The 24,247-nt window shown below is 44.7% G+C and overlaps 1 protein-coding gene across 5 annotated transcripts in view; it reads right to left on the reverse strand.

The window, feature by feature from the left end:
- SRGAP3 (SLIT-ROBO Rho GTPase activating protein 3) overlaps positions 1–24,247 on the reverse strand; it is a 255,976-nt gene that overhangs the window by 186,947 nt on the left and 44,782 nt on the right. The window lies entirely within an intron of this gene.

Below are 24,247 nucleotides of genomic sequence, written 5' to 3' on the forward strand. Positions count from 1 at the left end.
ACAGAGGGAAGAGCCATCGACTGGAGCCTGAGAGAGGAGGAGGCCCAGGAAGGGACCAGGAAAATGGTCAAGTTGCAAAAATAGCTGATCTGATGCTACATTGTCATAAACAGCAGGCACAGGGCTGGCAGGGAAAAGTGTGCAGCCACGGTGCCTAGGTCAAACCCTGCTTCCACGTCTTTGCACCTTACTGAGTCTCACATCCCTCTCCCTTTCAAAGCAGATTACAAATGTATACAATATCTAACTTCACAAAGATGCAAGAATTAAATGAGGTCATGAAAACATGGAATATCTGGCACTTACTATAGAGCCTGACATATAGTAAGCATTCAAGAAAATCTAGTCATTATGACTGCATATCTATTATACAGATGTTTAATTATGCATATATAAAACATTGTACACACACAAGAGTCTGGGAGAATACACAGTACAATGTTAACAGTACTTACTCGGGGTAGATGGCAAAGGCTTTCCATTTTTACTTTATATACTTCTAGAATATTTGAATTTTTATAGCAAGCATGCATTGCTTTTATAATTTAAAGCTATCCTTAATTAAGAACACACAGCTCCCTAGGAAACTAGTTGAACATGTCTTTCCGCATGGTTGTGTTATATATAGTACTAAAACACAAATTTGCTATTACACATACACATACACAAGCACACATACACTATACTGTTCACCTAAAGACCTTCTCAGTCTCCCTAGCCTTAACCCCCAGCCCCGGCCCCTAGGCCCCCACAGCTGTACCCTGAGATGAAACTCAATCCTCTGCTGCTTGCCTCTTTTGTAGAGCCAGATGTAGCACTGACTCCAGCCCTTCCAGGTTCTCAGCTTGCAGGCTCCTCGCCTCCTCTTGGAGCTGCGTTCTGAAAGGCTCTTTGTTGCTAGGCAGAGTGCTTTTGGGGGCCCTTTGAAAGAAATACTCCCTGCAGACATTTCCATCTGCTCTCAGGAGTCCCGTCTGTCAAGGGGCTTAAGGAAGCAAAGGGCACCAAGCCAGGTGTCCCTGCATTGCCCACACCCTCGACTTCCTCCCATTTCAATCAATCAATTAATATTGGGCACAGTGAAGCCAGAGGCCATGGCGAGGAAGGAGCACAGTGTTGCCCAGCACAGTTATGATCTTTAACAAACCTGCTTCAATGAGTTGGAATGATTTTCTTTCACAGATAGCACAGGGATTAGACATAGAGACTTTGCATCATACTGAATTTGAATCTGAACTGCAACAGTTACTAGCTGTGGGACCTTCAACACCAGGTGTTAAGGTCTTTTGAGCCTCAGTTTCTTCATCTGTCAAACTGAGACAAATAAGTAGACCTCAAGGTTTTAACAGGAGGATGGAATATATTATCCATCTAATCTCTTAGCATCCAAAGGAAATGCTCAGTAAACGGGTGTTGTTGCTAATGTCATTACTATTATTAGAAATGCAGACACAGATCCTGCCTTCAAGGAATTTATAGCCAGAATGGGAATTAGGCAGAGCCACTTGAAAGTTCCATGAGGTCTTGGCCACAATGTAAAAGTCATTTGGAGGCTAAGGGTCAAACAAATGGCAAAGAATGAACTAGGTGCTTTACAGGAGAGATGAGAAGAGGGAGGTTATCCAGCCCAGCCTGGCTCCTTACCCTTGCACCCCTCTTCCCAAGAGCCTTTCCTCCAGCTCTAGAACCATCCATACCAGGTATAAATCAGCTCAGAAGGTATAAATCAGATTTGACCCCAACAAGTGGCTTCCACAATGTAACTCTCAGTACAACAGCCAGGATCCCACCTTGTTCCCAAGCCCTGGGCTGGGTGTTGTATTAGTCACATCCCTAGTGTACCTTGTTCTTCCCATCCTCTCTCTCCAGTCTAGGGTCTTCCCACATGATTCCCAAGGGTCACAGGCCACTAAGTCCCCTTGGCAGTATTCCATCCACCAACTGGAGCATCTGTGGTTTCAAAATCACCGCTGACCCCTTTGCCTACCTATATTCCAATCTCCCATGGACAGGCTGAGTGCCCTTGGACACCATGCAAGGCCTTTTCCACATTGAGCCTCTCTACCCCCTACCTACCTGGCGAAGGCCAGATTCCAGCCCCTCGCACTAGCTACCCTGAGCTCCAAGAAGGGTCAGGGAGGCTCATGACTACAGTGGTCAAAGAAGGGTTTCAGAGGAAGAGGGAGCACTCTGTGAACTGGACTGACTGTGGGAGTGAGGCATAGTAATGGTACCCCTTTGTGGGAGGGGGCGCTGCACTGGATAAATGTTGAGAAGTCGTTTCTTTCTTTCCTTCTTTCTTTCTTTCTTTTTTTTTTTTTTTTTTTTTTGTCTCATTCTGTTACCCAGGCTGGAGTGCTGTGGCAAGATTATAGCTCATGGCAGCCTCAATCTCCCAGTCTCAATCAATCCTCCTGCTTCAGCTCCCCAAGTAGCTGGGACCACAGGTGTGCACCGCTTGAGTAGCACTGATGCCTGGCTAATTTTTTCTTTTTTTAGATGGGGTCTTACTATGTTGCTCAGGCTTGTCTCAAACTTCTGGGCTTAAGTGATCCTCCCCACTAGGCCTCCCAAAGTGCTGTGATTACAGGCATGAGCCACTGCACCTAGTTGAGAAGCCTTGATGTATGAGATTAGAGGGAAGAAAGATTAGAAACAGACTGTAATGAGCCTTGGATGCCAAGACTCATTGTTCCCCATATGCTCCCAAGAGGATTCGGTGGAGAGGCAGGGAGAGGGCAGGCACACAGGGTTAGCAAGACTAACCTTGCTAAGTGTTGGGAAAGTTCCACTTTCCAACCAATCCCAGCAACTCAGCATTCTCCAACTGTGTCACAAACTCACAAACTGTTATAAGTATTTGTGAAAGCCTGTTTCACTCATGCCACACCACACTAGTTATGCTACCTTAAAAAGCACCACATTGTCTCAAACCTTGTGGCCTTTGGAGTCATAGAGTCTCCTGGGCCTGGAAGGCTTTTCTCTGCCCTTCTGTCTTCAAGATCTAAGTTAACCTCCAGGGAAGCCTTGTCTTTCTCTCCCAAAGAGAATCTGACGTTCTATGTTCTCACAGTACTCTGAGTGTCCCTCTATTAACAATATTTATCACACTGCCTTGTGACTACTTCCTGAATATTATAAATCTTTCTTTATTGTTACACTGTCAGCTCCTTAAGAATAGGGGTTCTGTATTATTCATTCTATAACAGCACCTGGGATGCTCAATAAATGCTTGCCGGTCGTATTATTAATATCACCTTTTATGAAATGCCTACCACATGCTAAGGACTACCCTAAGTACTTGAGAAACAGAAATTTGTTTAATCCTCATGTAACTCACCGGTGAAGTATTACTTAGCTCATCTTGGAGATAGGGAACCTGGCCTTCAGAGAACCTCAGCTAACTGTGAGATGAAGGAACAAACCAGCTTGAACAGGTAATTCCCACCCTCCCCAAACCCTGCCATGTACGTCAAACCCCAGGAACAATCGTGCCATGTCCTTAGGCAGTCCAAGGTAGATGTTTGTTTCCAGTTATTGAAATCTACTCAATTTGAGTCCACCAATAGAAATGCTGCTGTTGAGTAAACACTGGGGGCATCTGCTGTTCTACAGAGGAACAGCTTGTCATTTCAGCAGCACCAAAGCAAGGTTAATTAGCCCTTTCTATGGCCAGTGGGCACTAAAGTCTCCCTACATTCTTACTTTTCCTTCAGCAAAAAGTTTTAATGGTGATCTTTCTAAAAGGCAATGTGCCTCCAAGGTGAAAAGTCATAGAGAAGAGGAGCAAAAGTCGTAGTCAGTGGAGTAAGGAAGGGGCAGGGTGGGATTTCATCACCATGGTCCAGTGATGGAGGGTAAGTTGGGGAGAGCTGCACCACCCCATGCCCAGATGCTGTGCCAAGTGCTCCACATCCTTTCTCTCTCTCTCCCCACAGCACTTTTCACCTCTTCAAGGAAACACAGTGTTCGACAACCTCCTAAGCACAAATCCAGTGGTCCTTCCCAGTCCTGGGCCTCTCCCCACAAGAAGAGCAGCTTAAGAAGCCAGCCACTGTCTCTTCCTGGCTGCCCCTCTGTGGGCACCACCAGCCCCCTTGGCTTGTATGGATCTAGACCCCGCTGCAGCTTCATCTGTGTTGCTCCTTGCTGACAGGGCATGCTCTGCCTCACTCTCCTGCCCCACTGTCTTTTTCCTTGCCAGCCTCTTCAGTCCACCAGGGTCCTACCCTCAGCCTCCATCTCATTTCACCAAACGCTTGCTCCCTGGGTGTCCCATACAAGCCCGCGGATGATGTGACTTATACCCATCAGAGACACCCTCAAATCTTCATATTCACCCTTAACAGTGACTACAGAAACAGAAACCAGGTTCAGAACAAATCCCCCAAACTCATTTCACAAACAACCCTCTGCCAGAAGCCTATGAAAAAACATCTGGAATGGGACTCTGGTCCACTCCCTTTCTGTGCCCATCTCAAATTAGAAGGAAGTAGGATGAGGGGGTGAGGGGAGAAAGAATACAAGACAGTGAACATAAAAAGCAAGGATCTAGCTGTACGCTTACCAAATGTGCATTTTTCTTTGTGTACATTATACTTCAATAACACCATTTTTTTTAAGAATACAAATAAAACAAAAGGCTGACAACTGAAAAATCCATGACCAAGATTAATAGCACTGAGTAACTGAAGGAGGAGAGTGATATAGAACTATTAGTTCACCTTCCTGTTTCTAATAATACCCAAGGGAAGACTGAGCAAGGAGAACCTTATGGACTAGGAGCAGGTAATTAGTGCATCCATTTGTTATGTTACACAATTATAGGTCTCCAAAACAACGTTGGAGAGAGTTGTAGACCTAGAGAGAAGAGCATGAAAAATCATCTAACCCACCTTTTCATTTTCTAGATGAGGAAACTGAGGCTGAGCAAGGAAAAATATCTTGTCCCTACCCAGCAATCATCTGCCACACATGCCTCCTCCACCTTCTTATTCACTGAGAGAATGACATAAAGCAAGATGAACAGGGCCACACCAGGGATAGGAGAGCTCAGATGGACTTTCTGATATTTCCCAGGCTGGAGAAAGCAATAGCAGCCTGACATGACCAGTTGTACAAAGCATACTGCCTCTCTTTGGTGCCATATCTTTTTCCCTTTGATGTGTGATCACTTCATTCCCTCCTTGATTGCTTTTCAAAAGCAATCTAAATTAATATGAATCCACAAAGGGCAAGGCTCTCTGTAAATAATTAGTGCACGATAATAAATGCAAATAGGGAAAGATGCAAGTTGGCCTAAGAACTAGTGATCCCTGCTCCCCTGCCCATTCTCTTCACACTAAGAATTCTCTTTAAACTAGTAAAGAAAGAATTCAAGGAAACTTGAGAAAGTGTGGTATTCCTAAACAGACCACTGGGATGGTTTAACCACTGATTCCTAAACAGACTATCGAAGGATGGCAGAAAGAAAGAACAGAAGCTAAAAGAATCAGACCAGTGACTGCTACAGGGTCTGTGTCCTTTTCTTGTAGGTTCCACTGAAGACAAAACACTTTTCTAGACTTCTGCCATTTAGAGGAGGACATATCATCACAGTCAAGAAGGAGCCACCATAATTTGATCCTGTCCACTCAGGATTTTCTCCTACAAACCTTTAGCTCTGTCAATCTTGTCTCCTTTCTGCTCCTTGGCTAAATTAAATTAAAAACAAATCCAAAGTGGGAGATAAGATGTTTTCAGACCTTCAATAGGCCTCTTTTGAATATTATGCAGAGAGAACTGGACAAACTGAGGTTAAGGAAATGCTGCAGCCGGTAAGGCAAGCCCCTGCTTACTCTCCATTAAATGGTTTGTCCCTAGTTCCTCCTGGAAGTCTATTTTTATTTATTGTCATCTTTAATGGGCAGAGAAGTATGGGAAGGGGATGAAGTATCTGTGGAGCCTGAAAATTGGGCTCTCCCTCGTCCCTTTATTTAAGATCATAGACTATTAGTTCAATCTAAGATGTGTGCAGGGACATACATCCAAACTATATCATCTCCCATGCACCCCACATTCCCTACGTTTCCTGTAGTCCAGGGACAGAAAACAGATTTCAGCTCAAGTGTCTTCTAATCCATTTACAATGGCTGCCTGGAGGGCTATATTCAGAACAGTCTTGGGGTCCCATACTTTGGACCAGTAGGAAATGGGTGAAAATCCAGAAGTTCCACGTCCTTCACATCTCTGTCATTCCTGATTGAATTTTTACTGTGGCCTGATTAAGGCCTTTGAGGAAGAATTGACACCCAGTGTCACAGAGTAAATTGATAAAATAATCCAGACTTGAACCCAGCTCTCCCTGAATCTCCTATTTTCCTATAATCCAGAGTTTAAGACTGGAGATGGATCTAAGAGTACAGTCATAATACTATAACCATTTGTAAATGTTGACTATGTGTCAAGTACTATCCTAAGTGCTTTCCATGTATAATCTCATTTAACTCTGCTAGAACACTGAGAAATAATCATCCCCACTTAACAGATGAAATTGACACACAGGAGTGGTCAAGTAACCCGTCCAATATCCCAGGACGAGTAAGTGACAAAGTAGAGATTGATACACAGCAAGAAAAGAACAGAACTGGATCTAGAAACATCCTCATACAATCGGTAGAAGATTCTGGTAATTTTACCAACACATACAAAGTCAATTCGCATTGGAAAAATACCCCATGAAGGCCCAGTGATCTCTTCAGCCCTGGTGATGTCAAAGGCTGCAGAATAAGGAGTGGAAAGTCCTAGTTACTGTGACAGGAAGCAGCAGTGAGTGACTTTGAAGGCAGGAGATGAGAACAGGCAATTCAGCAGGACTCAGATAGGACACTGAGCTCTTGGCATGAACATACAGGTTTCACCAAGGTCTCAAGTATGACAGGTTAGCCCCAAAAGGTCCCATTTTGCTCAAAAGATTTCCTAAAACTGAAAATGTCGTATAATGGAATATCACTGGCTGGCTCCAATCCCCAGGGCTTGCTGTTTCAGAAGAGAAAGAGGTGCCCATCGATGTATTTATAGGCTTAAAGCTGGCATGCACTGATGCTACCTGGGGTTACTTGACATCTGTCTTAGTGCACATTTCCTCCACCTTTTTGTTTCATTAGGTTTTAATCAGCCAGCTATTTGGGGCCTGAATTAGGATTTCACACACATCCAGAGCCAAAAGACAAAAGAAACAAGCAAACAAGCCCTGAGACTAAAGCAGAAGTTGGGACGAGCACCTTCGGAAGGGTGGGCCCCTGGAAACAACTCCTGTGTGGGGGGTCAAAGGAAAGTCACGTGACATGTCACATCCTAGGGCCGGGGACCCTTGGGCAGGGGAGCCCCACCGCCTTGAGCTCAGCCAGTCACCCCTTTGTTCCATGACCTTGGCCTGGAAAGCTCTTCCCTCCCAACCCTGAGCAAAATCCTAAAGTTCCTTCAAGTCCTGGCCCATATGTCAACTTCTTTGGAAAGTCTTCCCTTACTCCATCCCTACCCCACCTCTTCTTCCTACAAAAGAGAAAAAGTTTCTCCTCCTCCTCCTCCATACTCTATCCTCAGCTCCCAGCCCATCCCACAAGTCTCTGGAGGCTGAGAGAACACACGTGTGAAGTAGCCCTCATTCACAACCTTAGAGAGACTGGAAGAACAGCAGCAGCCCTGTGGAGGCAAACCCAGGCCCAGGCACCACGGTCTCCCGGATTATGATGATTCACCCATGGAAAGCATTGGAGAGAAAAAGCCGAAAAAGAATATGCCACCCAAATTTCTCTACCTTGAACAAGTATTGCTTTTATCATGGAAAAACATAAAATAAACATTTTAATGAACTGCACATTTCTCATGCTAAAGCAGCTAATAGTGTTTCCTATTGCATGGAAAATAGACACGAACCTGTCCACAGGATGATGAATCCACAATTGACAGGAGGCATTGACAGAGTAGCTCGGGTGCACGGGAGGGAGGAAACTCAGCCTGCCTGGGGGCATCAGGGAAGGTTCCACACGGGATGAGTGACAGCTCTCCAGGTAAAAGGGAGGAGGAGGCAGAAGGGAATTCCAGGCAAAAGGAACAGCATGTACAAAGGCAAAGTCAGAACAGTGCAAGCTAAATAATATGTCTGGAATGTGGGATGCACAGGAGATATCATTTAGATGTGTGTCCCTGTCCAAATCTTATGCTGAACTATAATCTGCAATGTTGGAGGTGGGACTGGTAAGAGGTGATTGGATCATGGGGGCGGATTTCTCATGAATGGTTTAGAACCAACTCCCTTGGTACTGTCCTCACACTAGTGAGTTCTTGTGAGATCCGGTTATTTGAAAGTGTGTAGCACCTCCCCCCTTACTTTATCTCACTCCTGTTTTTGCCATGTGATATGCCTGTTCCGCCTTCAGCTTCCACCATAATTATAATTCCACCATGATTCCACCTGAAGCCTCCCCAGAAGATGTCGGCACTCTGCTTCCTGTAAAGCCTGCAGAACCATGAGCCAATTAAAAATCTTTTCTTTGTAAATCACCTAGTCTCAGGTATTCCTTTACAGCAATGCAAGAATGGCCTAATACTGAAGAGAATCATAGATGTGAGGTATGCAATAAAGGGTTAACTCCACTTTGGGGTTCTCAAACTCTGCACCTTCCAAAGAAAGAACTGGCCCTTGTCCAGCCCCTGGGAGATAACCTCTGAGCCCATGGAATATCATGCCTGGTAGAATAGAGTATCTTGTATCACTGGGGCTTTGGGCCACCCCACATAGTTTATGCTAACAGTGTCACTCATGATAAAGGCCTGTTTTTGTTTGCCTGGCATCCCAGGCCATACTCTATCGGTTTGATTCTAGGGGTCCAGGGGTTGCATAGAGACGGAGTAGCCAAGGTCAGTCACATGGGTGACTCATACCTCTGTGACTGACCCCTTTCTCCCAACAAAAACCCTGGACACTAAGGGGCAGCTGGGCTTCCCCAGCTGGCAATACTTCCTATATGTTGTCACACATAATTGCTGGGGTAGTTTAGCACTGTCCAAGTGACCCCCTGGGAGAGGACAACTGGAAATGTATGCCTGGTGTTTTCCTGGACCCCGACCTACGCACCCTTTTCCTTGGCTAATCCTAATCTGTCTCCTTTTGCTGAAATGAACCATAAGCATGAGTATAACAGCTTTTCTGATTTTTGTGAGTCCCTCAAGTGAATCATCAAACCTAAGGTAGTCTTGGGACCCCCATCATAGAGAGTCAAACCAGGAACAGGGCAAGAAGAGCTTTTCCTGGAAGGCTAATGAGTCTGAACTTCACCCTGGAGGTAATCGTTACAGTAACTCCAGGCTCTAACCTGAAGCTGGCATGACAAAGCCAAATGTACACTTCTAGAAGATACTTTGGACTGCAGTGGGGAATGAATGGGGGAGCTAGGGGAGCAGAGCTGAAGCAGGGAGACCAAGACCTGGGAGGAGACGGCTGAACCAGTCCAGGTAAGAGCTGGGGCGTCCTTGGTAGTGAGCAGTGGCCACAGTAAAGGACTGAACTCAAGAGACTGAAAATAGATGCAACAAGACTTGCCAGCCAATTAGACTCTGGGGTGAGGGAGGCAAGTCAAGGACGACTCCTGGATTTCTGGCCTGAGCAATTGGAGGGATGATGGAGCCAGTCACTGAAGTGAGAAATCCTGAGTGAGGAAGCTGATGTTCGGGGGCTGGGGAGAGGTTCTGACACCCAAGCCCAGCCTGGCTGTTTTCACTGTGTTCGTTTCTACAATTCAGGAACCATCAGATTGCTCTTTTTTCTCTCCTTGAAGCCATCCCTTCAGCCCTCTGCCCATAGTGATCACTAACTGATTGCTCCTCCTTAAAGGCCACAGAAAGGTGTGCTTGGCCGATCTCCTTGACCTCCATTTTTCTGCTGGCAGAATCACAAGAAAGGCATCAGCACCTTCTGTGAAATGGGAGCCAGGGTGGCAGAGGCCTAAATAAACCACAGCTATGCAAGGAGTTTTCAAACACCAAGGGTGGGGAGGGTCTTGGGATAGACCCTTGGGAGGTAGGACTAAGGTCCCTGTGATGCTGGGTGGGGGTTGGGGGCAGGGTTGAATGAAATCATAAGAAACAAAGGCTCTGCAAGCTGCACACAAAATCTCCCGTTGGCCTGGGGCTAAGCTGCACTTTACACATTTCCAGGTGTCTAGGAGTCCATGTCAGCTACTGTCCCTCCACACCACAGACCAGACATCACAAAGAGTGGCCAGGCCAGGCCTTCTGAGTGAAGGTGATCCAACCTGTCACTAAGCCTTAGGGCAAATCCTGGCTGTGCTGTGGTGACTCCAACAACCCCAAACAGCAGCTCAGAGGCTGCAGCCGCCCTCAGAGGCATCACTGGGAAATGCTCATTAGCAGCCTTCCATTGCTCACCCGCCCCATCCCACCTCTGCGCATCCCAAACCATCAGCCAAGTGCACAGCTGGCTTCCATCCTCAGAGCCTTCCTCCTTCATTTGCCTATTCAACAGTTACAAAGGCCTGAGCTGCAGAGGGGCCTTGAAAAACCCATTCTATCCAGAAGAAAGAGAACTGAGAGTGAGCAAGACAGAGAATAGGTAGAAGCGGGGAGGAAAACAAGCAATCTCTAGATCTCAAATGAGGACCCTGATGTAGCAAGAGCCTCTTTTAAATCCTTTTCCAATAGGGTAATATGGAAAATGGTTGAAAGTACAAGCCAACTGGGACTCAAATCCCAAATGGGCCATTTACAGCTGTGTGACTGAACAAGTAATTTCATATTTCTGAGCCTCAGTTTTCTCATCTATAAAATAGAAAAATACCTATACCTATGTCATAAGGTTAAGATATGGATTAGATGAGCTAAGATCTAAAATGTCTTCTATTCAGTAAGTGCTCAATAAATGTTATCTCTTTTTACTATTGGGTCTCCAAGTCTGGAGATCAAGGAGGAAAGTTTCACATGCTGGGTCTGCAGGTAATAGTGGGACATGGTTTCTGTACTCACACTCCTGACTCAGGTGGGCTGAGAGGATTACATAGTCTGAGGCTGTGCAGGGCTGAAAGCCACCTAAGAGGTCATCTGATCCCCTATTTTCATCGGTCAGAAAACAGATATAAAATGACCTTCTCCCAAAGTCACACAGCAAGATATGGCAAAGTCAACACTAGAACCAGGGCTCCAGACTTCAATTGTTCTTTCCTCTCCATAGAAACGTATAAAAACAGAATGAAAGGACGCTACAAGTCAGGATACAAAGAAAATTTCAAATAACTTTCTATAGAGAACACTATGCCCTGTCCAGATCCCCGTTCCCGGGCCATGTACTATCCCTTGGCTGCTTTAAGTGGTAGCTGCCGGTGGCTCACAGCTGCCTCATCCTCTGGAGAATTGCCACCCCCACCGCCCCCACACCCAGCTGATGAGGGACATTATACTCAATGCTGTGTTGGCAAATGTTTAGCAGCCACTTTCTGGTGGGGTTGGGGGAGCCCCGGCTTGAATATTTGCCACTTCCTCTGGTGTAAATATTCCTACAATGGCCTACTCCAAACAAGACATCACCAAAGTTGGGGTTGCAACGAGATGCACGTAGCTCTCCAACACGTAGTATTTCCACCATTAAGATCCAATACAAAAATAACCGCAAGTGCACAGATTTTTTTTAAACTGTAGTAAAATAACTAGAAAGTGATGACTTCTGAATATGTGTATCCATTGTTTTAACATTATTTACTTAAATATGATTTTATATGATTTAATCGTTAATAGTGGCTCACAAAATTCCTCAAAACTTGACCATCGTAAGCTCTTAAGGGCCAGGTCCAGCACACCACTGGTTTATCCCCCACCCCATCCCTGCCAGCCTGAGGCCAGTGACTGATGACATGGGGGTGCAAAACCCCAGCTGTTCATCCCATCTAGGGATAAGGAACAACTTGTGGGGTGATTAATCCCAGAACTCCCATGGATCAGGCCCAGAGTAGACTTGCCTGAGGCCACTTCCTCCCTCAGCTCCTTCTCTTCCCCTATCCTTCTGTTCCCACCTCCTTACAGATATTTCCAGAAGTGCACACCAATAAACAGCATGCACCCAAGAACCCGTCTCAAGCTTTACTTTTTTTTTTTTTTTTGAGATGGAGTTTCGCTCTTGTTGCCCAGGCTGGAAGGCAATAGTGGGATCTCAGCTCACTGCAACCTCCACCTCCTGGGTTCAAGCAATTCTCCTGCCTCAGCCTCCTAAGTAGCTGGGATTACAGGCACCTGCTACCACACTCAGTTAATTTTTCATATTTTTAGTAGCAATGGGGTTTCACAATGCTGGCCAGGTTGGTCTCAAACTCCTGACCTCAGAAAATCCACCCATGTTGGCCACCCAAAGTGCTGGGATTATAGGCATGAGCTACCATGCCCGGCATAGGCTCTACTTCTAAAAAACTCAACCTAAGCCACACATGGTGGCTCACACCTGTAATCCCAGCACTTTGGGAAGCCAAGGTGGAAGATCACTTGAGCTCAGGAGTTCAAGACCAGCCTGGGCAACGCAGCAAGGCCCATCTCTACAAAAAGTAAAAAATTATCCAGGAGTGCTGGTGTGCACTTGTAGTCCCTGCTACTTGCAAGGCTGAGACAAGATGATCACTTGAGCCTAAGAGTTTGAGGCTGCAGTGAGCCATGATCACAACACTGCATTCCAACCTGGGTGATAGAGCAAGACCCTGTCTCCAAAAACAAAAAGCAACAAAAAAGAAAAGAACCCAACCTAAAATATTATACAGAGTAAAAATTTAGGGAGAAAGTAGAAAAGATCACTGTGGCTTTGGAGGGATCCAGGGAAGCTTTCTGCAGAAGTTGGGATCAAAAGAGTGGGTAGGATTTTGATTTGGAAATGAAAACCAGGAACTCTCCAGATGGAGAGAGCAGTTTAATCCAGGTGAAACCAACAACCATGCATTTGACAGGTCCGTCTGCCAGGCAGGATGGGGTTTTCCTAGAGACAAGCCACGAGCCCTGGGGACCACGCATTAAGGACTGCCAAAGTTGGAGGAGGGGGCGTTTCCATGGCTACGGTGTGATTAAGAAAGATGTGTGGCTCTCTGGCAAGGGCAGCATGGTGTCCTAGTTTCCACTAGAAACATCATCTGTACCAAAACCTTTGGAGCCAGAAGGTCATCTTCGGATCACCTACTGCCACTGATGGATGAAAGCTTTGAGTTGTAAAGACGTAAATTTAGTATATTTATTTTAATAGTTGTGTTTTATGTTTTCTTTGCTCTTGTTTTTGCTTTTCTTTGTTTTTAATATTTTAATTGTGGCAAAATATGCATAACAAAAACATACCCTCTGAACCATCCTTTCTTTTGTCTTAGAGTTACCTCCAGTATGTAGCATCGACGCTGACTTTTTATTTGCAGAACTATATAACATTTCCCTCCAAAACAGTTTGTACAGAATAGATGGATCAGTTTAAAGAAAAATATGCAGAAGACAATAAAGGTGACATAAATATGGAAAATTGCAAAGATAAGACACAAAACCCTAAATTTTGCAAACTAATCCAATACTCTTATGTTAAGACAGCAAAATTGCACCCAGATAGAGTAAGGGAACAGCCAAAGGTCAGGCAGCCAGTTAGATGCAGAAAGAGGATTAAAACTCAGGTCTTGGCCGGGCGCGGTGGCTCACGCCTGTAATCCCAGCACTTTGGGAGGCCGAGGCGGGTGGATCACGAGGTCAAGAGATTGAGACCATCCTGGTCAACATGGTGAAACCCCGTCTCTACTAAAACTACAAAAAAAAATTAGCTGGGCATGGTGGCGCATGCCTGTAATCCCAGCTACTCAGGAGGCTGAGGCAGGAGAATTGCCTGAACCTAGGAGGCAGAGGTTGCGGTGAGCCGAGATCGTGCCATTGCACTCCAGCCTGGGTAACAAGAGAGAAACTCTGTCTCAAAAAAAAAAAAAAAAAACAAAAAACTCTAATTCCCATTTCTACATTTTTCACTCCATTTTAAAGAAGGAAGAAAAACAGCGTTTTCTTTTCTAAAACACACCTCTCCAAAGTTTTTGTCCTCCCCATTCAAAGATACACAACAGAGAACATACCAGGTTCTTTTTCACTCATGACAAGAAAAGCCGCTTTCCTTTTTAAGTCAGCCTCAGTGATGGTTTTTAGGATAGAAAAGGGATTCATATAGATGACAGGGTGTACTGGCCTAAAGAGGACACAAATCCTCTAGAAATCTGCCACCTTGAATTCATCATTCTGCTGTCATCAGATGTCAATGCTAGAAAGGAAAGAAAAGCTGGCATTTTGATGCCAGCCTCTGCCTCTAGCTGTTCCATGGGACATGCCTGTCAAGGAGATGGCCTGTTTTCCAAACTAAAATCTACAACCAAAGTTGGTTTAAAAATCATCCTGCTGAGAACTGTGAATTGAGAAATTGGCTCTGCCACAAAATGGCTATGGACTCCAGCCTCCTTTCTTAATCGCTCCAGGTCTCAGTTTACCCACTTTCAAATAGAGATAATAGTTCTTGTTTATTTCAATATCAGTTCAATAATCACTAAACGTTTTCCTTGACAACTCCACAGTTTGCAAAATGTTTCTTCTCATTTTGCAGTGGCTCATGTAAACTAAACGTAGTGTCTCAGTTAAACCACACAACTGTGTGAGGTGGATATTATTATTTAACAGACTGGGTGACAGACTCCAAAAGACCATGTAACTTGCCCATACTTCTAAGTGGCTCTGAAACCCAGATCCTGTGATCCCAGATTATGCATCTTTGCAGTTTAGAAGTACATCACCAGCATTTCCCAAAGCTTATGCTTCAGAATCCCTGTTCTCTAACTACATTGTTATTAGTTATTATTTTCTTAAAAAGGTGTCATAGTCAAACAAAAATTGTGGTAAAAGTTTAAAGGACTTCCTTCACAGCCCTGGGACTTTAATATTAATTGTACATCTCCAAGAGGGAATAGAGCAGGAAGTCTTTCCAAAACTTATTTGTCAAATTACCCAATTCAGGTAGAATCTCCTTCTTTAAAATAATATTCCAGAGAATATTTGGGAAATACAAAAACTATCCTATTGTAGTTACTCTTCATTTCATTATTACTTTCAGGTAGGTTGTTTGTTGCTTTATAGAAACTGGTAAACTGTGTTCCCAAACAGGACACAGGCCTTTCTATAGAGACTGTCTTTCAAGCCTGTAACAATTAGACTGGTCACAGCCTCTTTGCTCCACGGGACAAGATGTTGAATGATAAGGTTTCCGTCATTACATCTGATTTATGTTCAGATGTTTCAAAAAAAGTAGAACATTCTTTATATGTCTACATGGCCTTAACTACATGTCTCAGGCAACTAGTATTTATTTAATATTTCTCTTGCCTTTTATCTGTGTTCTATCATTTCTCTATATAGGTCCACTGAGTCAAGGAAGACACCCTCTTCTTCAGAGGCTGCTCAATTCCCACACCCAGTGATAAGGAAGACTGGGATAATAATGAAGGAATAACTCCCTCTCCTTATACCAAGGGGCCCTAAAAAAACCACAGGACCAGCTTCCTGGGCTTACAGTCTACCCAGCACTCAGTTGCCAGTGCTTGGTTTGGTGCTCTACTAGCACTGTCTTGAAACTCTTCATTTTTGAAAAGAGGTTTTACCTTTTCATTTTGTACAGGGCCCTGCAAATTATGTATCCAGTCCTGAGCAACCACTATTTAACTGTAAGCTCCATGAAGGCAAAGACCATGTCTGTCTACTCCCAGCACCTGGCTTTATGTCTAGCACAAGAAAGGTACACACTACGTATGCATGAGATGAATCAGTCAACAGGTGCAAGGAAGAGGCTGCAGGACCCAGAGGCCTCTCCTTTCTCTCCCCAGCAGACGAAGCTATGACTGCCCTTTCTTCTAAAGGGCATTCACATGTAAAACAGGCTTAGCCACCAAACAAGAATAAAAACTCATACACAAACTGGAGGAATAGGCCAGCACAAAAAATTAAAACCCCAGCCTGCAGGAAGGCAAGCAAGCAAAAGAGGGGCAGCAAGCAGACACACTGTCCTCTCACTCCAGATAATGGGCCATTTTCCAGCACTTCTCGCAGCAACAGCCAATTTCAGAACAGAACCCTAACCTGAATGTGGTGCATTTTCCTTCCTGTCCCCATCCAATATCTGCCCCCCTTTCATCCTTTCTAAGCCAGCTATCTCCAATCCCCAGCACCTCTCAGCTGCTAAAAGCCTGAAAGGTTTAATCTCCAAGAAGGATGCTCAAGGGCTCTGTTATCAGAGTTACTTAATTCTGCATTTGCAATGGGCTTAATCATCTGCATCAGACCACACTCCCGCAACTCACTCACATGCGCTACCTCTCTGCTCCAGTTGAAAGTTGTTCTCACTTCATCAGCACCTCAGAAGCGTTCATAAATGCAAATGTGTACTGGCAGAAGTGGGGGTGGGGGGTTCGGTTTTGTATTCCTGTTTTTCAGTCACACCAATGTGCTAGCAATGCTGATTGAGATTTCTTTTTAAGCCATGGCATTTTACCTCCCCACCAATCAAATAGTTTCCAATGTCCTTTGTTTTTTTTCTCTGTTCACTTTATATGACTGCTGTGACAATATTTTCCATGTGGCTCCATTACCTCCAGAGGCCTCATTTCTTATGACTGTATAATATTCCATCAAAAAGTCATAACAATATTATATAGGTTCTGCTTTTGTTTGTTTTTGTTATAAATAGTACTGCAATGATCATTTTTGAGGGCATGGGATTTAAAGAACTGCATTCAGATTTTGGCTGTGTCACTTCCTAGTTATCGAGTCCCTAAAGGGGAAACAATCGTATGCTCTAACTCAAAGCACGGCTGATGGGAAAGTGCTTCATAAACTATATGAGCACTCTACAATTATTCATTATTACTTGACATGCCAAGGCCCATCCAAAAAGATTTACAAAAACTTGGTCTGTGTCCTCTGGAAATCTGCCATTGAGACAGACACCATTGAGCTCTTAAATAAAGGAACAATGACAAAGAAGAAATGAAAAACCAGTATAAATGCTTAAGAAAAGAAACCAAACCTTCAGAAAGGCCTTATGAATTGCAAGACACACTATCAGGCTGCAGGTTGGCTGGTAACCAGGAAAATGGCATTTAAAAGCAAGCTGATTAAAGGAGAGGCTGACAATATGTAGGCTGTATGCAAGGCATCACTTGTGTGCTTGTGGGGGAAAATAAGTAAAGCCAGGAAGAAGGTAAACTGTGTCCCGTGAGGACTAGGACCATGAGCTGTAAAAAGAAAAAGTATATGTCCTTTAAACGTCACCAATATACTTTGTTTTTAAGATAAATAAGCTATATTACCAAAACTAAAATTGTTTTATTTGAATAAAGTTTAGAAAGATCCCATATACTGTAAGAGTATGTTATTAATATTTAGGGGGTTGGACAAGGATTCTTTCATTCACTCAATACGTATTTATTGGGCCTATGACGTGCTATTTTGCTATATTCTAGGACAAACAGAAAGATGAAAAAGACGAGCTCCCAGCCCCAAAGGAGCACACCAAGACCATAGTAAACGTGAATAGTGCCATCCTATTAAAGTGCCAGCAAAATGTTATGGAAGCAATAAGGAGGAAGCAAGTAATTGTGGGCTGAAAAAGTCTCAGAGCTGAAGTCACTTTTGACCTGTGTCTTACTGGATGAGTAGTTTCCCAGGCAAGGAAGAAAGAACATGAATGCGTATGTGCCTCCCTGGGATAGAAAGCAGAAGAAATTTCCAGATCCCAAAAAGACAGGGTTCCAGGCAGCATTGTTCTGCATAGTGGAAAAACCAATACATCAGTATTACCTGGGGTACTTGCTTCAAATGCAAATTCCCATGCTCCACCATAGACGTACTGAATTCCATGGTGGGACCCAGCAATCTACAGCTTACTAAGGTCCTAAGGCCATGCTGACACATTTAAAAACCAGTGGTACCAGTAATAGAATGGCACTTTCCAAACAAAACTCAAGTCACGACTACACCAAGATGATCAGCTACCAGAGGTTTGGAAATGCACCCAGGGAGGCCCTAGAGCAGAGGAGGGTGAGCATGTTGGCACCTCCCTCAAGCCAATTCCAGAGGCCTCCCTCTGCCCTTGATAGCCAGCCAATGCTGGTCCAGATGGATATATTCCCCAGTCAGACACACACCATTTTGTTGGCTTAATATTGATTTTCCAACAGGAAGGCTCAGTGACAACAGACCAGACATGAAGGATGGCGACAGAAGCCAACCAGGCCCCACTCTTGCCCTCTCAACCACCATCTTTAATTCCCACAAATCAGGCTGGTATCCCCAGCCCTCAAGACCCCAGGTGAGGAAAAGGGACTGTAAGCTCCTCCACACTGGCCACTGACCCCGGGTTGAAGCTCAGGTGATAGAAAAGCCTGGAAGCCAAGGCAGATGTTCAGCCAAATCAAGTGGTTCCAGGAGAAAATGAAAACTTGCCTGACGAGACATCTGGTGTCCATTAACCTCCCAAGCAGAGCTGCAGCAGAGCCATCTGCTGGAACAGACTCTCCAGAGGCAAGGAGCGTCCCCGCTCTGTGTGCCTCTTCCTGCTCCTAGCAAAGGCCTGGCCTTGATGAGGGAGGAAAAAGACTGGCCTACTTGCCTTCAGGTCCCTATAACTGGTTCCTTCCTAACTAGGGAGTCAGAAAAAAAAACAGTCAAGAGATGCCCTAATGAGGCTGCAATCATGGGACTTGGTGTTTGCCATGAGGGAGAGTACAAGGACATCAAGGAGAGCTTATTCTGTATTGAGTGCATGTAACACTCAAGGAGACATGGTACAGAGACTTGAGTGCTACTGGGGGGATGTGATTCCTAAGTTGCCCAACTGATAAATACAGAGAAAGGAAAGACAAACATTTCATGAAGACCTACCATGGGCCAGGCAATGTGCTGTGCATTTTCAGATCCACGTATCTCATTGAATCCTTACAACAACTCTGTGCTTTAGATGTTACTATCTGCGTTTTACAAATGCCAAGGCTGGGCTTCAAACTCAGGTCTTTCAACTTCCAGAAAAAGTCAAATGCTTCTTTGCTAGAGGACTGTGCCACATTGAAGCCGGGTTCTTTGGTTTGGAGGATAGGGGGAGAGAGGTGGGGGAAGGATTATAACAAAAGCTCTTTGTGGGGCTATAACAAAAGATTATGCATGGATGGGGTTTGCTGCCTTTGATGCTTTTGAAGATGACCAGACTGAGGCTTGAAATGTATCCATGGGAACAGCTATGGCGGGAGCAGCAGCCAAATTAGCTCGCCCCTGAAGCAGTTGGATTTGGGACCCTGAAGACTCTTCCTTGATGAAGGAAGAGTGGTGTCAGTGCCCATGTTATCCCATGTCAGTGCCCATGTTATCCAGCCTATCCAGACACCAAGCTTTTCATGAAGCTAAGCCTTCATCACCCTGAGCCCCAACTCCAGGGAGCTGAAAACCCTCCTGGGGCACCTGCTGGACAGGATACCACCCTGACATTCACTAGCCTGCCCTGCTCCAGCAAAGACCTGCACTCTAACCATGAACTCCTATCTGGAGCATAGGTTTCCCTGCTGAGGCATAGACCTCCACATGGAAACTGCCTGCCTGCCTCCCCCTCAATCCCCCTCCTAGATTCCTTCCCCAGCTCTGCTCACCTGCTGGAAACCCTCTGTCCGCTCTGTGGGAACCCCCGAGCTGATGCTGGGCCTGAATCTCCCACAGGCCTGGGACTCTGTACCTCACAGCCGAGGCCTCTAGTGTTTCTCTGCTGGAGTTCATGCCCCATACCAGGAAGGCAGGACCATTCCCCCAGCTGCCCATGGTGTAGGTGGCTGACAGCTCCCAGCAGAGCCCTTCTCCAGAACATGCTCTAGGCTGAAGAGAGCCGCCTTCCTTTCCTTTTGTGGGAAAACCAACTGCAGTGACTGGTTGATGGGAGGGCATAAAATTCAGCCACTTCTCCCCAAGTTGACTCAACTCTGAAGGTCATCCCAGCTTCAGCAACCCTTGTGGGATCAGCTGAGGCTTTCAAAGTGACAGCAGCACAGTTCAGCTTCTCCTCGGCCCTCCTCCATAGACGCCGATGCCCAGAGCAATCCTCAGTGAACTTATTGCACAGAAGTCTCCAACTCCCAGTCTGTTTTCAGGAACCCAGTCTTATAAAGACATTTTTGTCCTCTTTGAAGGGCACCATATCCCATGTCCCCACCAGCTATGTCACTGCAGCTGCAGCTTGTCACTATAACCAAAACAATCACCCCGTCTTCCAAGCTCAGGAGAATCACCCTGAGTGTCGAACTTGGATTCTAGTGCTAACTCTGGGGAACCACTGGGGAACCTGGGTTCCCTGAGGAACCACTTAACTTCTCTGAATTAATTTCCTATCCATAAATTGATAACTAAACTTGGGGCAGTTATCCTGACAGTTCACAGCAATTTAAAACTATCTTGTTCATTTATCAAACATTAACTGAGAACTGACTACATGTTTGTTTTCATCCCTCAGATCCCAGTCCAGATGTCACTTCCTCCAGGAAGCCCTCCGCAGCCCTCAAAGGCAAGACTGAGAACTCTTCTGTGTTGCTGCACCCTCTGCCCACACCCTTACTGCAGCTGTTACCCTCTAAATTGCAATTACCTGCTTTTTGTCTTTTCCTTATATTGGTCCATGAGCTGTAAGGGGAGGGAATGTGTTTATTCAACATTATATGCCCCTGTGCCCACCTCAGAGCCTGGCACATGGTAAAGGTTCAAAAATATTTGGAAACAAACTAATAAAGCTAGGTGCTACAGAAAAAGCAATGGTAATATTGTGTTAACGCAGCCCTTTACAATGTGCAAATGGCTTTTATACCTAGGATTTCATTTGATCCTCATAACAACCTTGTAGAGTAGACAGGACAGAAATCATTTTCCCTGCCCTAAGTGGTTCACTCACTGATGGGGCCTGGTCTCTGGCCTGCTAAGCCAGCATCTCTGGCCCATTAACCCCCCTCCCACCAAAACATGAGAGGAGGATGCAGATCTTACTGCTACAGTTTGACACCCTAGGAAGGGCTTGTCTCCACCACCACCATCCCCAGCCCTGTGGCTCCCATTATTCAGGGGCCAACACCCCAGCAGTGAATGAATGAAACCATCAAACACCAGAAACCCATCTTGGGAACTACTTAGACTCCAAGTTAGAATGTTTCTTGTGACAAAATTCCAAGAGAGTAGGGCTCTGTGTGACCCCAGAAAAGCTGAAGGCAGAGGGCCTGCCAGAAAGGCCACAGGAGTGACAGCCTCAGGGCCTGGACACACAGCCCTGGGCACATGGCCCTGGACAGAGCCTTAGCCAGGAAGCCGTGGCACTGACAGAGAAGGGAGAGAATTCGGAGGTCACCAGGCCACTCCCCCAGGCCTCCCTGACTGCCACCCAGCTCACTCCTGGGCCTGGGATACACATGCCTTTGCTGCCACTGCCTTGGGCTCTGAACTGATCTCTGTTTCTGTGAGGAACACTGGCTGTCTAAGCCCCCTGCATATCCTATCAGTTGGAAGATAAAATGGAAGAGGGAGGGTGTGTACACAACAGCTTTCTCCCAGCTGCAAAATAGAAATTATTTTCTCCTCTGCCCCAGAGGGGGAAAAAAATTCTACACTCAAACGACTCTCCACTAAGGTCTTTCTTTTTTTTTTTTTAAGTCCTAAGTGAATGCATGATTTTTCCCTAAAGAAACTGTGATAATACAATTAGCGATACACAGAAGGCCTAAACCGGGTGATCGAAGGCCCTCCCCACCCCCAGCCCCAGCCTTCGTAGGAGTTAGGCTTTGAAATGAAGAAATCTATTGTCACTGGGGAGCACGGAGCTAAATCACAAATCCCAGCAGAGTGGTGACACTGAAAACCGCCCTTTGTGGAGGCAGCTAAGAGCTGCACATTAAAGGCTGGACATTACTGGCAGCAATGCCCAGGCCTATTCTACTCTTGGCTTGTTTAAGCTTCCATGGGCCATAAACATTGATCACCACTGAGATTGCAGCACCTTGGTGATATAAATCACTTGTCAGCCTGGAGCTCTGGGACAGAGAATCTCCCTTCAGATCCTGGACCCAGGGAGGGGCACCCAGAAAGTTGCTGATTATTATTTGAAAATGTGCAGTGAACTCTATACCAGTGCTGTCCAATCAAAATACAAAGTCACAAGTATAATTTTAAATTTTCTAGTAGCCACATCAAAAAACTAAAAAGGAATAAAATTAATGTTAGGATATATTAAAGAAAATACATCTTAACATTAATGTATTACATTTCCTTTAATACAATACATCCAAAATAGTATTACTTTAATGTGTAATCAATATAAAAAATTATTCACAAGATATTTTATATTCTCTTTATTTGTATTAAATTCTTAGAATCTGTTGTGGATTTTGCCCTTGCAGCATGTCTCACATAAGGCTAACCACATTTCAAACACTCAATAGCCACATGTGGCTTGGTGGCTACCATGTTGGTTGTTACAACCATCAAGTTGGCAGAATATATCTAACTGGTCTTTACAACAGCCTCCTGAAGTAGGCATTTGCAGCACCATTTCACAGATGACAGAGCTGAGACTCAGAATAAGTGAGTCAGCCCCACCCAAATCTAGAACCTGGATCTCCTGCCTCCTGGTCCTATGTGTCTATCATTTCCCTGTGCTCAAGCAAAGCAGCATAAAAACTATGGCAAAGGTAAGTCCAGTGCTATGAAATGCAGGTGCATTATTCAACAGACAGCCAAGAGAAGGAAGCCACCCAAATGCCCATCATAGATAAATAAACAAATGTGGTCTATCTATACAATAGAATATTATTCAGCCTTAAAAAGAAAGGAAATTCTGACACATTCTCCAATGTGGATGAACCTTGAGGACATCATGCAAGTGAATAAGCCAATCACAAAAGGTCAAATAGTGTATGATTCTACTCATATGGGGTACCTACAGTAATCAGATTCACAGAAATGGAAGCAGAATAGTGGTTGCTAGGGGATAGGGAGGAGAGGAGGAGTTGGTAATTAATGGGTGCAGAGTTTCAGTTGGGGAAGATGAAGGTCTGAGATGGAGAGTGGTGACAATTCCCCAACAATGTGAATGAACTTAATGCCACTGAATGTACATTTAAAAATGGTGAAAACTATAAATTTTACCTTCACTATTTCATAAATAAATATTTAAAATGAAATAAATTTTATTGGCATACAAAGAGCAGCTGGTACCATTTCTTCTGAAACTATTCCAAACAATACAAAAAGAGGGAATTCTTCCCAAATCATTTTATGAGACCATCATCATCCTGATTCCAAAACCCGGCAGAGACTCAACAAGAAAAGAAAACTTCTGGCCAATATCCATGATGAACATAGATGCAAAAATCTTCAATAAAATATTGACAAGCCGATTGCAACAGCACATCAAAAAGCTTATCCACCATGATCAAGTAGGCTTCATCCCGGGGATGCAAGGCTGGTTCAACGTACGCAAGTCTATAAACGTAATTCACCACATAAACAGAACCAAAGACAAAAACCACATGATTATCTCAATTGATGCAGAGAAGGCCTTTGACAAAATTCAACAGCCCTTTATGCTAAAAAACCTCAATAAGCTAGGTATTGATGGAACGTATCTCAAAATAATAAAAGCTATTTATGACAAACCAACAGCCAATATCATACTGAATGGGCAAAAACTGGAAGCATTCCCCTTGAAATGTGGCACCAGACAAGGATGCCCGCTCTCACCACTGCTATTCAATATAGTATTAGAAGTTCTAGCTATAGCAATCAGGCAAGAAAAAGAAATAAAGGGCATTCAAATAGGAAAGGAGGAAGTCAAATTGCCTCTATTTGCAGACGACATGATTGTATATCTAGAAGACCCTATCGTCTCAGCCCCAAACCTCCTGAAACTGATAAGCAAGTTCAGCAAAGTCTCAGGATACAAAATCGATGTGCAAAAATCACATGCATTCCTATACACCAATAACAGACTTAAAGAGAGCCAAATCAAGAAAAAACTTCCATTCACAATTGCCACAAAGAGAATAAAATACATAGGAATACAACTAACAAGGAATGTAAAGGACTTCTTCAAGGAGAACTACAAGCCACTGCTCAACGAAATAAGAGAGGACACAAACAGATGGAGAAACAT

The sequence above is a fragment of the Sapajus apella genome, unplaced genomic scaffold (genome assembly GCF_009761245.1).
Source record: "Sapajus apella isolate SASKATOON/1434 unplaced genomic scaffold, GSC_monkey_1.0 scaffold23, whole genome shotgun sequence".
Lineage (NCBI taxonomy): Eukaryota > Metazoa > Chordata > Mammalia > Primates > Cebidae > Sapajus > Sapajus apella.